Below are 16,893 nucleotides of genomic sequence, written 5' to 3'. Positions count from 1 at the left end.
ATTCATATACTTTCAGATGTAAAGTGGTATACTGAGCAGTGAAACAGAAATAAAAATGGATCAACAAAATATTCATGTTTCATAATTATCTTTACAGGTAAAAATTTGACTGCTGAAACTGTAGAAGATTAACCAACTTTTATATGAGAGATTAAAATTTACATGCATCATTTCTTCTCTCCCTTCCCCAACTCCACAAAATCTCAGTTTTTACTATTACGACCAGTGTTCTGATACGGAAAATGATGCCCATAAAAGATATGAGATTGTCCATAAAAAGGGGTAGATGTATAAACTGAATTCAAAGTTCTTCTAACTACAATTCGGGTGCCATATCCATTAAACAGTTACTCTTCCTCTCCCCCGTCACTCCTTCAAAAATCATGGAAAACAGGAACAATGTCACTGAGTTTGTCCTCCTGGGGTTCAATCAGAATCCTGAGGTACAAAAAACACTTTTTTCTGTATTCTTAATTATTTACATGCTAACTATTGTGGGCAATATCCTGATTATTATAACTGTCATTGGAAGTAAGAGCTTGAGGTCTCCTATGTACTTCTTTCTTGCCATCCTGTCTTTTATGGATGCTACATATTCCACTGTCATTGTCCCTAAAATGACCCTAGACATGCTTTGTGAAAAAGCAACCATTTCATTCCAAGCTTGCATGGTGCAGCTCTTCTTGGAACACCTATTTGGTGGGGCTGAAGTTTTCCTCCTCATTTTTATGGCCTATGATCGTTATGTAGCCATCTGCAAACCCTTGTATTACCTAGTTATTATGAGATGGCAGGTATGTGTTCTGCTGGTGGTGGTATCCTGGATTGGAGGTTTCATGCATTCATTAGTACAGCTGCTTTTCATTGTTCGGCTCCCATTCTGTGGACCCAATATCATTGATCACTTCATCTGTGACATGAACCCTTTACTGGAACTTTCCTGTACAGATACCTATATAATTGGCATGTCAGTGGGTGCCAATGGGGGAGCAATTTGCACAGTTATCTTTGTACCCTTGCTTATCTCCTGTGGGGTCATTCTACACTCTTTGAAATCCCAAAGTTCCGAAGGCCAGCAAAAAGTCCTTTCTACTTGCATCTCCCACATCACAGTTGTTGTCTTCTTCTTCGTCCCTTGTATTTTCATGTATGATAGGCCTGTCTGTACCTTCCCCATTGATAAATCTCTGTCTTCTATACTATCATCACTCCTATGCTGAACCCTTTGATCTACACTCTGAGAAACAGAGAAATGAAAAATGCCATGAGGAAGCTTTGGAACAGAAAAGTGATGTCCAGCTATAAGGCAATGGATGTCCTGGCCAAGCAATGATGTTTCACAAAAGAAATGATAGAAGATTTTTAACATTCTTAGAACTTATTTGAGTCTAAGTAAGCTGATCCTGTATATGCGAAGAAAAAATTAGCTTCCTGTCAGCATTAGAAACTATCTTTTTGTTGTCGGAACTATTTCTTTAAGAGCATTATGGTACGATGAAAAATGCTGTAAGTGCATAAATAGATAACCAATGTTTTTGTATACAGATTGAAGTATACTTTTTGGTTTATTTTTTGACTTTTGTTCCAGTGTGTTTTACATGGAAATATTTTACATGATTTAATGTGCATAATGGATGTCACATTGCCTTTTCAGTGGGTATCAGAGGGCAAGGATGGAGAGAGATAAATTTGGAAGAAAAGTTGAAATTTTTTTTCTTTTTTTTTTAAATTTATTTAATTTATAACATTCATTTTCACAAAATTTTGGGTTCCAAATTTTCTCCCCATTTGTCCCCCCCACCCTAAAACACCAAGAATTCTAATTGCCCCTATCACCAATGTGCCCTCTCTTTTATCATCCCTCTCTTTCCTTGTCCATATCTTCTCTTTTGTCCTCGAGGTCCAGATAACTTTCTATACCCCATTACCTGTATTTCTTGCTCCCTAGTAGCAAGAACAGTACTCGATAGTTGTTCCTAAAACTTTGAGTTCCAACTTCTGTTCATCCCTCCCTCCCCACCCATTTCCTTTGGGAAGGCAAGCAATTCAATATAGGCCACATCTGTGCAGTTTTGCAAATGACTTCCATAATAGTCGTGTTGAGTAAGACTAACTATATTTCCCTCCATCCTATCCTGCCCCCCCCCATTGCTTCTATTCTCTCTTTTGATCCTGTCCCTCCCCAAGAGTGGTGACTTCAAATTGCTCCCTCCCTCCATTGCCCTCCCTTCCATCATCCCCCCCACCCTACTTATCCCCTTCTTGCCCACTTTCCTGTATTGTAAGATAGGTTTTCATACGAAAATGAGTGTGCATTTTATTCCTTCCTTTAGTGGAATGTGATGAGAGTAAACTTCATGTTTTTCTCTCACCTCCCCTCTTTTTCCCTCCACTAACAATCTTTTGCTTGTCGCTTTTATGAGAGATAGTTTGCCCCATTCCATTTTTCCCTTTCTCCTCTCGATATATTTCTCTCTCACCCCTTAATATCATTTTTTAAAATATGATCCCATCCTATTCAATTCACCCTGTGCTCTCTGTCTCTGTGTGCTTGCATGTGTGTGTGTGTGGGTTTGTGTGTGTGTGTGTGTGTGTGTGTGTGTGTGTGTAATCCCACCAATTGCCCAGACACTGAAAAGTTTCAAGAGTTACAAATATTGTCTTTCCATGTAGGAATGCAAACAGTTCAACTTTGGTAAATCCCTTATGACTTCTCTTTGCTGTTTACCGTTTCATGCTTTTCTTCATTCTGGTGTTTGAAAGTCAAATTTTCTTTTCAGCTCTGGTCTTTTCATTAAGAATGCTTGAAAGTCCTCTATTTCATTGAAAGACCAATTTTTCCCCTGAAGTATTATACTCAGTTTTGCTGGGTAGGTGATTCTTGGTTTTAGTCCTAGTTCCTTTGACTTCTGGAATATCCTATTCCACGCCCCACGATCCCTTAATGTAGAAGCTGCTACATTTGTGTTATCCTGATTATACTTCCACAATACTTGAATTGTTTCTTTCTAGCTGCTTGCAATATTTTCTATTTGACCAGGGAACTCTGGAATTTGGCCACAATGTTCCTAGGAGTTTCTCTTTTTGGATCTCTTTTAGGCAGTGGTCGATGGATTCGTTGAATACTTATTTTGCCTTCTGGTTCTAGAATCTCAGGGCAGTTTTCCTTGATACTTTCATGAAAGATGATGTCTTGGCTCCTTTTTTGATCATGGCTTTCAGGTAGGCCCATAATTTTTAAATTGTCTCTCCTGGATCTATTTTCCAGGTCAGTTGTTTTTCCAATGAGATATTTCACATCATCTTCCATTTTTTCATTCTTTTGGTTTTGTTTTGTGACTCCTTGGTTTCTCATAAATTCATTAGCCTCCATCTGTTCCACTCTAATTTTGAAAGAACTATTTTCTTCAGTGAGCTTTTGAACCTCCTTTTCCGTTTGGCTAATTCTACTTTTGAAAGCATTCTTCTCCTCATTGACTTTTTGAACCTCTTTTGCCAATTGAGTTAGCGTATTTTTCCAGGTGTTATTTTCTTCAGCATTTTTTTGGGTCTCCTTTAGCAGGGTGCTGACCTGCTGTTCATGTTTTACCTGCATGTCTCTCATTTCTCTTCCCAGTTTTTCCTCCACCTCTCTAACTTGATTTTCGAAATCCTTTTTGAGCTCTTCCATGGCCTGAGCCCATTGAATATTTATTCTGCATGTTTGGGATACAGAAGCCTTGACTCTGTGTCTTTTCCTGATGGTAAGCCTTGTTCTTTCTCATCTGAAAGGATGGGAGAAGATAGCTGTTCACCAAGAAAGTAACCTTCTATGGTCTTATTTTTTACCCTTTTCTGGGCATTTTCCCAGGCAGTGACTTGACTTCTGAGTTTCCTTTCCATACCCACCTCTCCTCCAGATCCGCCCAGCCAGCGCTTGGGGTCTGAGATTCAAATGTTGCTTCCCAGCCTCAGGGCTTTTGCGGGGAGCGGGGCTGCTATTGTGAGATTAAGTTCAGGTGCACAGGTTGGGGCAAGGCCGCCACAGGTGGCTCAGGTCCCTCAGGGGTTTTTTGCAGAGACCTTCAACAATAGATCCGAGCTCCTGCCTGCTTTGGGAGCCCCCTTCTGCTGCTGCCTCCGCTGATGCCTCCCGAGGGGGCCTGAGTTATGGGGACACCCTGCTCACCTCTCAGGGAGGCAAAAAGATTCTCTCACTGACCTTTAGCGCCCGTGGGTAGAGGGACCTGTGTGGCTGCTAGAGATTCTGTCCCTGAAGCCTGCTGGTATCTGCTCCTCTTGGTGCTGTGTGGCCAAGGCAGGGCTGGGCTCTACCCAGGGTCCAGTGCAAGATGGATCTTTGGTGTTGGTTTTTCAGGTCTCTCTGGAACAGAAATCTCCTCTACTCCGTTGTTCTTTGGCTTCTGCTGCTCCAGAATTTGTTGGGAGTTCTTTACAGGTATTTTATAGACTGTGGGTTTCAGAGCTAGAGTATGTGTGTCTTTCTACTCTGCCATCTTGGCTCCTCCCCCAAAAGTTGAAATTTTTAATAGAACATCATAGATCATCAGGAAAATATAAATTAATTACAGTTAGGTGAAACTTTAGTGATGTGAATTAATATTTCTTGTTCTGTGCTTTTGGTGAGACAGTGGATGTTCTAGAGAAGAGAAAAAAAGAAATCAATTTTTCACTTTACTTCAAGTTATTATTGTTCCAAGTTTTCAAAGCAAATCAACCAGCTTCATAGTAATATTTAATTTTATCATCTTAAAACTGCATCTCAAAACTAATTATGTGACATAAAATCAGGTAGTATGGGAATATTTGTTTTTATTATGGAAATTATTTATCATATGTGTAAAACCTAAACATGCAACATATGTTTGACCTGATCATTGTAAATCACATAGCATGTTCCAAATCTTTGAAATAGCAATCCTAAATTGTAATATCAATAATTAAATTGTAAATTACTTATTACTATGTCATATTTTTCAATAAGAAAGGTAGCATGGCATACTGGATAGAGTTTTGTAGTTGTAATATAAAAGAAATTAGTCTTAAACCACTTCTGACACTGTTATTTAACCCCTCTCATACTTTAATATTATTGTTATGGCTAGTGACAAAAATAATCTCATTTCATTATTTTTTTAAAAAATTGAGTTCTCATCGAAACAGTCCCAGAACAAGATGTATATTTTTGTTTATTTGCTTGTTTTACTTTATATTCAATGCAATATAGATTATCGTAGAGCTACAATTTTATATAACAGATTATTTTTAGAGTCAGATAAAAGTTTTGGTAAATGTAAATATATCTCAATAATAATCTCAGTGAATCATCTTTAGTTCAATTCTAAAAGAAGCAAGGACAACAGGGACATTTACTTAAGCTGTTCTATTTCCACAACATTGTAATCCTTTTGTCTGATACTTTTGCCTAATACCTTTTTTCATAGTAAGGAAGTTGCCTTACATTGGTGAGACATTACGAATTTCTGAGGTGTAAATATCTATTAGACGTTTTTTCCTGTTTTAAGAATCAAAATTACATACTTTCTCTAAAAATGTTGAGATCTCAATTTGTACTCTTCATATTGGTCAATTTTTGTTATATATTTCAGACCAGCAGAATATTTCTCAAAGATTCTTTCATAGGTGCATTTTTTAAAGGCTGCTTTGATGTGTTTCACTGTTTCCATAATGTGCTTATTCATTGATACCTAAGTCTAGATACCCCAAGAGCTGGAATTGTCATTTTTTCTTATGGTTTTCTGCTTTCCCAACTGTATAGAAATAGAACTAAGACTTGATAAGATAACAGTAGTGGTGATGGCAGTGGTGGTGATGGTGATAATGAATAAAATAATAGTTAACGTTTATATAGCATTTACTTAAAACCAAGCAATGTACTAAACACTTTGCAATTATTTAGTTAATGTTTATATAGCATTTACTTAAAACCAGGCAATGTACTAAACACTTTGCAATTATTATCTCATTTGATATTCACATCACTGGGAGACAGGTGCTCTTATTATACCCATTTTATAGATGACTAAGTTGAGAAAAACAGGGCTTATGTGACATGTGCAGGGTCACACAGTTAGCATGTGGCTGAGGGCAGATTAAAGTCACATTTTCCTGATTCCAGGCCCTGAGCTCTATCCATTTTATTAACTTGGTGCATTGTCATTAAAACCATGACCTTTTTTTGCGTCATTCTAATCGATTGTTACTCCAATATCATAGTATGTGATTTTTTCCTAAGCCCTTTTGTGAATAGTGCAGAGATTATCCAGTGAATAAAATGGAGCCCTTCCTATGGTACTACTACTATCTTGAGCTTATAAACACTATGTCTAGGTAGTAAATCTATTTTCTCTCATTCTTGCTTCATGGACATTTCACTCATCATCCCTTCCCCTTCCCCCAAGTCGCATATTTCCTTGATTTTGCCACTTAAACACCTCTCATTTGAAATTAAATTTTGAAACATGCTCTACCAACCATATAACATTCCCTTATTTAAATTTCATTTTTTTTTTGATGAGGTATATTCAATGACTCAAATTCATTGATTTTTGCCAGAAGGATATTCACGTTAAGCAGATGAATTTTAAAGCAGGGAGTAGTTTAGGGTTATTTGAATTACCATGTGACCTCTCAGAACTGGTTAAACTTAATCTTCTCCTACACAGTTCTGGCTCCAACCTTTGTCAACTGTCACTGCTTATTCAAGGTCTCTATATCTTGAAGGATATATATAATTAGAATAACAATAATTAAAATTTATACAGCATTTGAAGACTTATAAAAGGCTTTATATGTGATTTGATATTTGATTATAAATCTCATTTGGATTACCTTTGCTTTTTAAAAGTGAATTTGTTCCATTTTTTTATTTCTTTAAGTCCTCTACTTTCCACTCTGAATTCATCACATCTCTCAGCAGATGGATAATATTGAATCATAATATTGATTAAAGTAGCTAGTCTCTCACAGTTGATCATCATAGAAGACTGCTAGTACTGGGTACAAGGCACTCAAGGTACCACTCCTTTCACTTTCAATAAGTTCATATAAGTCTTCGCAGGTTTTTCTGATACCTGCTTGCTTATAATTTCTCATAACACAACAATATGCAATTAAAATCACACGCCATATCTTATTCAGTCATTCTCAAATTTATGGACATCCCTTCAATTTCTAATTCTTTGCTAACACAAAAAAGGAACTGTTGCGTGTATTTTTGTACGTGTAAGACGATTCCCCATTTCTTTGATCTCTTTGTAGTGATATTTCTGAGTCAATGGAAATGAACAATTTTATAGCCTTTTACATAGAGTTTCAAATTGTTTTCCGGAATGGTGAACCATTTCACAACTCCACCAAGAATTCATTAGTATACCTATTTTTCGATATTCTAACTAGCTTTTACCAACTTCCTTTTCTGTCATATTTATTAATCTGATACCTGGTGCCAAGTTGCTTGAATTTGCATTTCTCTAATAAATAATGTTTTAGAGTGTTTTCTTAAGGGACTATTGATAACTTTGATTTATTTTCTGAGAACTACCTGTTGGATACTATCCATTTTTATAAAAACAAATGGCAAATACTCGTGTGATAGTAAAAAAAAAAAAAGATTGTAACTTTCCTCCTCCTCGTTACTTATAGCACAGTAGTATTTCAACACAAAACATTTACCAAAACTTTTTGTCCATTCCGCAGTCAATTGATATCCCCTCAGTTTGTATTTTGTTTCATATCAGAAAGAGCTGGTTTAAATATTTCTAAACAAATAAGTTCTTATATGATTTATCTCTTTAGTATAGAGTAAAATGTTCTTTTGTTATATCATGGGGTATATACAGTTTCATAGCCATATTAGTATAGTTCCAAATTATTCTCCATAATGGTTAGATGAGTTTACAACTCAACCAAGAGTACATTAGTGTCCCAATTTTTCTCCATGACTTACAGCATTTCTGTTTTCCTTTTTGATCATGTTAGGTATGAAGAAGTCTCAGAGTTGTTTTAGCATGAATATTTCTAATCAATACTGATTTCTTTCTTCTTTTCATGTGATTATTGGTAGCTATGATTTCTTCTACCGAAAGCTGCCTTTCAGACATGCCTTCTGAAAACTACTTCGATCTTTTGATCATTTAACAAATAGCAATGATTTTTTTAAATAAATTTCTCACAAGATGGCAGAGTAGAAAGACACACATAGTCTAGCTCTTCCTCCACAGGACATAAGATACCTGTAAAGAAAGACTATCAACAAGTTGTAGAGCAACAGAAGCCACAGAACAATGGAGTGGAAGAGATTTTCAGCCCAGTGAGACCTGGAAGGTCAACGGGAAAGGTCTGTCACACTGGATGCAGAAGAGAACACAGTGCAAACTTGACCACATGGCGCTTGGGGGAGCATGGCCAGAGCAGGCCTCGGGGGTGGAATCCCCAGTAGCAGTGGAAGTTGTCAAATCCCTCAACCCACAGCCTCCAAAGGGAGCTTCAAAGGCCAGTGAGAGAGCTTTTCCCCCTCTATGACAAGGGAGAAGGGTCCTCCATTAACCCCATCCTTGGGTGGTTGCAGTGGCAGTGGTGGTGGTGACCCTATCAGGCAGCAGCTAACTTCTATTGTTGGAGCCCTCAGATTAAAGGCCTTGGGGAACTGAGCAGCTGATTTGAAACTCAGCCCTGAATGCCAGCCCTGCCAACGCCTAAAGACCCCAGGGGAATTGAGCAGCTGATCTGAGTCTCAGTCAGGAGATTGGCCAAGGAGTAAACTCCTCTCCCTTGATTGTGCCACCTTTGAGGAACTGAGAACTTATAGGTCCACAGAGTATACTCTACTCTTGACAAAGGATCCAAAAGTCAATTAATTGGTTGGGGAAATTCTCAAAAAATGGAAAAAAATAGGACTATAAAAGGTTACTTTCCTGGTGAACAGGTATTCTCTCCCATCCTTCAGATGAGAAAGAACAATGGTTACCATCAGGCAAAGACATAAAAGTCAAGGCTTCTGTTTCTGAAACATCCAAAAAAAATAGGCAATGGTCTCAGGCCATTGAAGATGTCAAAAAGGATTTTGAAAATCAAATAAGATCACAATATCTGTTCTGACTTTGGGTCACATGACTTAGTGGGATAATGCTCTGGTCCAGTGCCCATGGAAGATACTAGTTATGATCAGGAGCTTCTTTTTGACAATCTTAGATCAGAGCTGTAAACTTTTTTTTAAAGTTCTTGGATGTCTACATTGTTTGTGATATTAATGAATATTTAAATATCTACTTTCTTTTAGTCATTTTAATCATACTCCAGTCTTCCACTATTATTTTTTTTAACATTGTTACTCAAATCCTTCAAAAGTTCATCCCAGATCCACAGCAGCACAAATCATAAAGATTGCTGAACAAGCAAGTTCTTGCTATAGAATGTCGCCTCCATTGCTCTGACCACAGACTGTTCTGGTTTTACTGAGACATTCTGTAAAACTTTCCCCATTCTCTCCAAGTTGCTTTCTGAAAGAAAATCCAATGCAAAGTGGACTTTTCTGTTTACTTTCTATTTGGTGAATAGACCACTTAGCAAAAAATGGGAGTTCAAATGTGAACAGAATGATTTGGGTTAAATGCAAGGGATAATGCATTATTTTCAGTACTATATTCAAGAAAAAAATAGCACAGCTAGAAGCCCCTGACATTCTACTCTGTTCATAAAATTCCCTCTTTCAGTTTGTAAGAATGTTCATCTAATGCAAGAAAATGCTGTAAATATTTGTAACAACACTTTTTAACCTGGCAAAAAAAGGTTTTTGGGAACAAATTAAAGTATAAAGTGGTTTTACATAGAAAACATCAATTGTCTTGTAAATTTTGATAAGCAACAGCCCCAAATTTCATTTGTAAAGCAGTTTGTGCCATTGGAGAAAAAAAGGATTCCATGTCTGTTGAAATATGTTATAAATGAAAAGAGAAGATAAAATACTAAAGAAACATATTTTCTAAAAAGAAGAAAGAAAATGAGGTAAGAAACGTGGAGGAAAAATTTGGAAGAGAAATGAGAGCGATGCAAGAAAGTCGTGATAAACCAGTCAACAGCTTGTTAAAGGAGACCCAAAAAATGCTGAAGAAAATAACACCTTTAAAAATTGGCTAATTCAATTGACAAAAGAGATCCTAAAAACCAATGAGGAGAAGAATGCTTTAAAAAGTAGAATTAGCCAAATGGAAAAGGATGCTCAAAAGCTCACTGAAAAAACAGTTATTTAAAAATTAGAACGGATCAGATGAAAGCTAATGACTTTATGAGAAACCAAGAATTTACAAAGAAAAACAAAAAGAATGAAAAAGTGGAAGATAATGTGAAATATCTCATTGGAAAAACAACTGACCTAAAAAATAGATCCAGGAGAGACATTTTAAAAATCATGGGATTGTCTGAAAGCCATGATCAAAAAAGAGCCCAGACATTATCTCCCATGAAATTATCGAGGAAAACGGCCCTGATATTCTAGAACCAGAAGGCAAAATAAATATTGAAATAATACACTGACAACCTCCTGAAAGATATCCAAATATAGAAACTCCTAGGAATATTGTAGCCAGATTCTAGAGTTCCAAGGTCTAGGAGAAAATACTGAAAACAGCTAGAAATGAACACTTCAAGTATTGTGGAAATACAATCAGGATAACATAAGATCGAGCAACTTCTACATTAAGAGATTGAAGGACATGGAGTATGATATTCCAGAAGTCAAATGAACTAGCATTAAAACCAAGAATCACCTACTCAGCAAAACTGAGTATAATACTTCAGGGGAAAATGGTCATTCAATTAATTAGAGGACATTCAAGCATTCTTGATAAGAAGAGCAAAGCTGAAAAAAAAAATCTGTCTTTCAAACAGAAAAATCAAGAGAATCATGAAACGGTAAATAGGAAAGAGAAATCACAAGGGACTTGGTAAAGTTGAAATGCTTACATTCCTACATGCAAAGATAGTATTTATAACTCTTGAAACTTTTCTCAATATCTGGGTAGTTGTAGGGATTACACACACACATGCACGTGGGCGCACACAGTTTTATATATATATATATATATATATATATATATATATATATATATATATATATATATATATATATATATATATATATATATATATATATATATATATATATATATATATATATATATATGGAGAGAGAGAGAGAGAGAGAGAGAGAGAGAGAGAGAGAGAGGGAGGGAGACAGAGAGAGAAACAGAGAGAGAGACAGAGAGCAGAGGGTGAGTTGAATAGGAAAGGATCATATCAAAAAAAATAAAATTAAGGGGTGAGAGAGGAATATATTGGGAAGAGAAAGGGAGAAATGGAATGGGGCAAATTATCTCTCATAAAAGATGCAAGAAAAAGCTTTTTCAATGGAGGGGAAAAGGGGGAGGTGATAGGGAAAAAAATGAAACTTACTCTCATCCCCTTTGACTCAAAGAATGAATAATAGGCACACTCAATTTGGGATGAAAACTTATCTTAGACTACAGAAAAGTAGGGGAGAAGGGAATAAGCGGGGTGGGGGAGATGATGGAAGGGAGATTAAGTGAGTGAAGGGAGCAATTAGAAGTAATCACTCTTTCGAAGGGACAAGGTCAAAAGAGAGAATAGAAAAACTGGTGTCAGGATAGGATGCAGGGAAATATACAGTCTTACACAACATGACTATTATGGAAATCATTTGCAAAACTACACATATATAGCCTATGTTGAATTGCTTGCCTTCTCGTTGAGGATGGGTGAGGAGGGAGGATGGAGTAGCAGTTTCAACTCAAAGTTTTAGGAACAAATCTTGAGAATTGTGTTTGTGTACAACATGGAAATAAGAAATGCAGGTTACGGAGTATGGAAATTTATCTGTCCCTACAGGACAAGAGAGAAGATGGGGATAAGGAAAGGGAGGGGTGTTATAAGGGAGGGCAGATTGGTGGAAGGAGTAATCAGAATTCAAAGTGTTTTGGAGTGGGGAGAGGAGAGAGTTGGGGAGAAAATTTGGAGCTCAAAATTTTTTGGAAATGAATATTGAAATCTTTAAATAAAAAAATTAAATAAGATGAAAAAATAAATTTCTCTAACTTCCTTCTATCTTTGAGAAATGAGATCTTAGAGGAATTGGCTCTAAGTTTGGGGGGGTTTTGCCTCATTTTCTCATTTTCCTTCAAATTCCAAACTGCATTACCTTCGTTTTTTGCAATTTTTCTTCCTTTTCTATAATGAAAATTATTCATATTTCTTTCTGCGAACCTCTCTATTCTTTGTTCATAAACTCTTCCCTTGTCCATAGGTATGACAGGTACATTGTTTCAAGCCTCCATAAATTGTTATGCTAGCACTCTTTATATCTAAATCATTTATTCATTTTGGTCTTATCTTTGCAGACGGTGTAAGATAATAATCTATGCCTAGCTTTTCCCAAATTACTTTTTAGATTCTACCCCCATATTTTGTCAAAAAGTATGTTCTCCATAATTTGGATCTTAGTGTTTATCAATTGTTAGATTATTATAGTCATTTACTGCTATGTATTGTGTACCTAATCTATTCAACTGATCTACAACTTTATTTTAGCAAATATCAACTTTTTCATGATTAATATTTTCCAATAGTCTTTGAAATCTTGTCATTCTAGACTGTTGTTCTTCACATTTTTTCATAATTTCCTTTGACATTCTTGTGCTTTTGTTCTTCCAGAAGCATTTTACTATTTTTCTAGCTCTATAAAATAATTTCTTAGAAGTTAATTGCTTTGGTATTGAATAAGTAAATTAAAAGGCAACGTCATTTTTTTTCTTCTTTTGGCTTAGCCTACCTACGACCCATTAATAATTCTCCAGTTGTTTAGATATGTCTTAACTCTATGAAAAGCTTTTTTTTTTGGTCATCGTGCTTAATTGTTGCCTAGGTTTCTCTTTGTAGATAGACACTCAGGCATTTAATATTGTCTGCATGTATTTTAACTGGAATTTTTCTTTTTCACTTTTTCCTGTAGAATTTTATTGCTAGTACATAGAAAGACTGATAATTTTTGCAGTTTTCTTTTAGATTTTGTTAGTCCTAGAGTGAGGAAGACTCATTTTTTTTTTTTACATTTTCACCATAGTCATAGTCTTAGAGAAGAATTAAAATGAATGGGAGAAATCATACAACAAACCAAAACGTAATACACACACACACACACACACACACACACACACACACAAATGATCTGCTGTATTCTACGATTGAATTCTATAGCTCTTTCTCTGGATGTAGAAGGCAATTTGCCTTAGGATACCACTGGGTTTCTTTAAGTCCTTGCATGGCTACGAAGTTCCAAGTCTACGAGAAAAAGCTCTTGCACACTGTGCTCCTTGCTGTGCACAAAGATCTCCTGGTTCTGCTCCTTTCGCTCAGCATCAGATCATAAAAGTTTTTCCAGGCCTCTCTGAAGTCTTCTTGTTCATCATTTCTTATAGTGCAATAGTATTTCTTTACATTCATATACTATAATTTATTCAGCCATTCCCCAATTGATGGGCATCCCCTTGATTTCCAGTTTTTGGCTACCAAAAAGAGTGCTGCTATAAATATTTTTGTACATGTGGGACCCTTTACCATTTTTATGATCTCTTCGGGATACAGTCCTAGAAACAATATTGTTGGGTCAAAGGGTATACACATTTTTGTAGCCCTTTGGGCATAGTTGCAAATTGTTCTCTGGAATGGTTGGATCAGCTCACAGCTCCACCAACAATGTATTAGTATTCCAACTCTCCCACATTCTCTCCAACATTTATTATCTTCCTGTTCTCTTATGTTTGCCAATACAACAGGTGTGATGTGGTACCTCAGAGTTGTTTTGATTTGCATCCCAATCCAAAACATCTCTTCTTGGCCATAGCTCTCCCCATTATACTCTCTTTCCCCATTGGAGCAGAAATTCTTTGAGGACAAGATTATATTGCTCGTTATATTTATGCTTCTACTATTCATTTTGGTTTCTGAAATATAATAAATGCTTATTAAATTATTTCTCACTCATTCATTGGTCATCCAGTTTATTCTGTTGAAAGTTTTAGGAAAATGCCTTAAGCTCTCTACCTTCCATCAAACTTAACCACCTGATTCTACTTCAGGTGGCATTACATCTCTCATCTCCGTGCTATAATATAACCCTTACAATTCCTAGAATAATAGCCCACCTAAGGTAACTCTTTTAGAGTTCATAACTCCATTGAACACCAAATTTAGTTTATTCTATTAAATTCTAGAAGTAACAGGAACCCACTGAAGTTCAGTGATCGAGAGTAGGGGGACTTCGTCAGACATGTTCTGTAAGACCATCAATTTGATAGGTGAGTGAAGGATGGACTATAGTTAGGACACATTTGTGGCAAGGAAGTCAACCAATAAACTATGGTAGTCTTCTAGGCATGAGGGGATGAGGGCCTCTGACATAGATATAGGTATCATGTAATCAAAGTAAAACCAGCAAACTTTCATAAGAGGTTGGACATAAAGGGTGAGAAATTATAATATATTCATTGTGAATCTGAGTGACAGAGAGGATGATTCTTACTTAATACTACGAGGAGAATTCAGAAGGCCCAAGAGTTTAGAGTGGAAAGACGAGTTTACTTTTGAATATGGTATCCTTACATTGTCTAAAGGATTTCTAGACTGAGAGTATGTGAAGAGAATAAATGTTCTAGCAGTCTGGAAAGTCAAGAGATATCCAAATTGTGAAATGATTTACATGTGAGAGAAGTTTACATTTTGCCCTAAAGGTGAAGAGAGTTTGAAACTCCTTGCTTAAGGTCCAAACATAAGATCTATTCTTGATGAATACCAGTGTTTGCAAGAGGATGAAACAGTGTGGCTACAACTTTGGCAAAATTCCTAACAAGAGCAATTATGCATTCTCTGAGGTCCTCTGTGGTGTTTGCATCACCAAATTCTTGTAGTACCCCAAAAGCACATTACAGATATCTGTATTTGAAGGAGAAATATATAAAAGAGTGTCTGGGTGGTTTCACAAAAAGAATCACCCATAAAGAAAGTATGTCTCTATCAATAATAGCAAATATTTCTCTCTTTGTTAACTCTGATCCTGCTTACAGACGAAGGAGGAAGAGAAAGGAGTGCTAAAGTCCTAGGAGTAAAATAATATGCTTAATCTGAGCACTGATGTTCTGGAGAAAGTTTTTGGAAATATATTCAGGAGATTTTAAATCCAGGAAACTATGACCCTTTAATTATGTTACATTCAAGGTACCACTTACCATGACTTTTCCTGCCTTAAAAACACATCCTGTATTCTCCAGTATCAAGCCATGTGGATCCTCTAGTTTGCTAGTTCTTTTTTTAAGCTACCCATTTTATTAGTGATTTATCACATATCGTCCCAGAGAAGGCAAAATCTTAAGGCAGCATTATTTGGAGTAATTGGAAAAGAAGGCAATCTCAGACATAAGGTGATTTCTGTTTTCCCTTATTTTTTTTTTATCTTAAAGCTAATAATTTCTTTCTGAGATTATCAATACCATTTGAATGAATGGGTCTGTAAATCTACAAGATGATAATGGGTACAATGGATAGAACATTAGTTTGGTATCATGAAGAGCAGAGTTCAACTATAGATTCAGTTACTAACTAGCTGCATGGCTCTGGTTCACTAACTTAACCACTATTTGTCACAGTTTTTTTCCCATTTGTAAAATATAGATAATATTAACACCTAACTCCCAGGGTTGTTGTCAGAATCAAAGGAGATAATAACCCTAAAGAACTTGTAAAACTTAAAGATATATGTAAATGCCACCTAGAGAAGATGGGGATGTAGTTTTGTTGTAGTTTTTGTTGTTTTGAGCAGGCAGAGTAACTAGCATCGGCTTTTCCATGTCTGCATTTGAATCTATTTCATCAAAGTCAACTCAGTGAAATTAAATTGACTTTGATCTTTCTCTGAAGATGCAATTTCTAGTGGGAATTAATAAAAGATTAGTGAGTCTCAGGTTTGTTTCATTTGGATAAAGTCAGTTGTAAATAGTTATAACCAATATGGTATTTGCAAGCTAACTGACAGTTTCTTGGACTTTTCCAATGCCAACCCTCTACTGGAGTCAGTATTTAGCTATATATGTAGTTCAAATATATTGAGCAGAATTTTTCTTTGAGTTATTTGTTGATAGCTGCCATCTACAAGGATGTTTGCTGTGAATGTCTCCTTATCCAGTTCCATATGAAAAGTTTATATTCACAGCTTTTTCCATTCAACTTTTCTCTTCCTTATGCATTGACATTGAGGTAAAGTCAAACTTTTTGAAGATTTTGCCAAACTGTTAAACAGTCTAGCACAATTTTACATCATAAGGACGTAAGATGCTTAGCTCAGCATTGTTGAGTAGTAAAGTTGGTTTTAAGGACATTTTTATCAGAAGGTTGGTCACAGGATAAAGAAACACTTTATTCAGTAACTTATAGAAATTTTTTCTATACTGTGAAAATCTTACCAACTTTCCAGACGAAGGAATACCTAGATGAACATAATGAAATCATAGGCCATTTGAGAGAGAGAGAGAGAGAGAGAGAGAGAGAGAGAGAGAGAGAGAGAGAGAGAGAGAGAGAGAAATAGAAAGGAAGAAAGAAGAAATCATATGCTGATTTAAAATTTGTTAACCTTGACAATGGATATATCAATTTAATACTTGGACATATAACAAAGACAAAAATATATGGTGTGTAATCATAACCACTAAGTTTGTCTCAAAATATAAAATTAATCTCTCTTACTTCTTTGTAAAGGAGAACTATGGGTAAGGACATTGAATATACTCTTAGACTCAGTATATCGGATAG

General features: G+C 35.9%; 1 pseudogene; it reads left to right on the top strand.

The window, feature by feature from the left end:
- The first annotated feature begins 383 nt into the window (after positions 1-383).
- On the top strand, positions 384-1,333 carry LOC140516574 (olfactory receptor 4A47-like; annotated as a pseudogene).
- The last annotated feature ends 15,560 nt before the right edge of the window (positions 1,334-16,893 follow it).

This window comes from Notamacropus eugenii, chromosome Y, assembly GCF_028372415.1.
Source record: "Notamacropus eugenii isolate mMacEug1 chromosome Y, mMacEug1.pri_v2, whole genome shotgun sequence".
Lineage (NCBI taxonomy): Eukaryota > Metazoa > Chordata > Mammalia > Diprotodontia > Macropodidae > Notamacropus > Notamacropus eugenii.
This window is presented reverse-complemented; position numbering and strand designations above follow the sequence as displayed.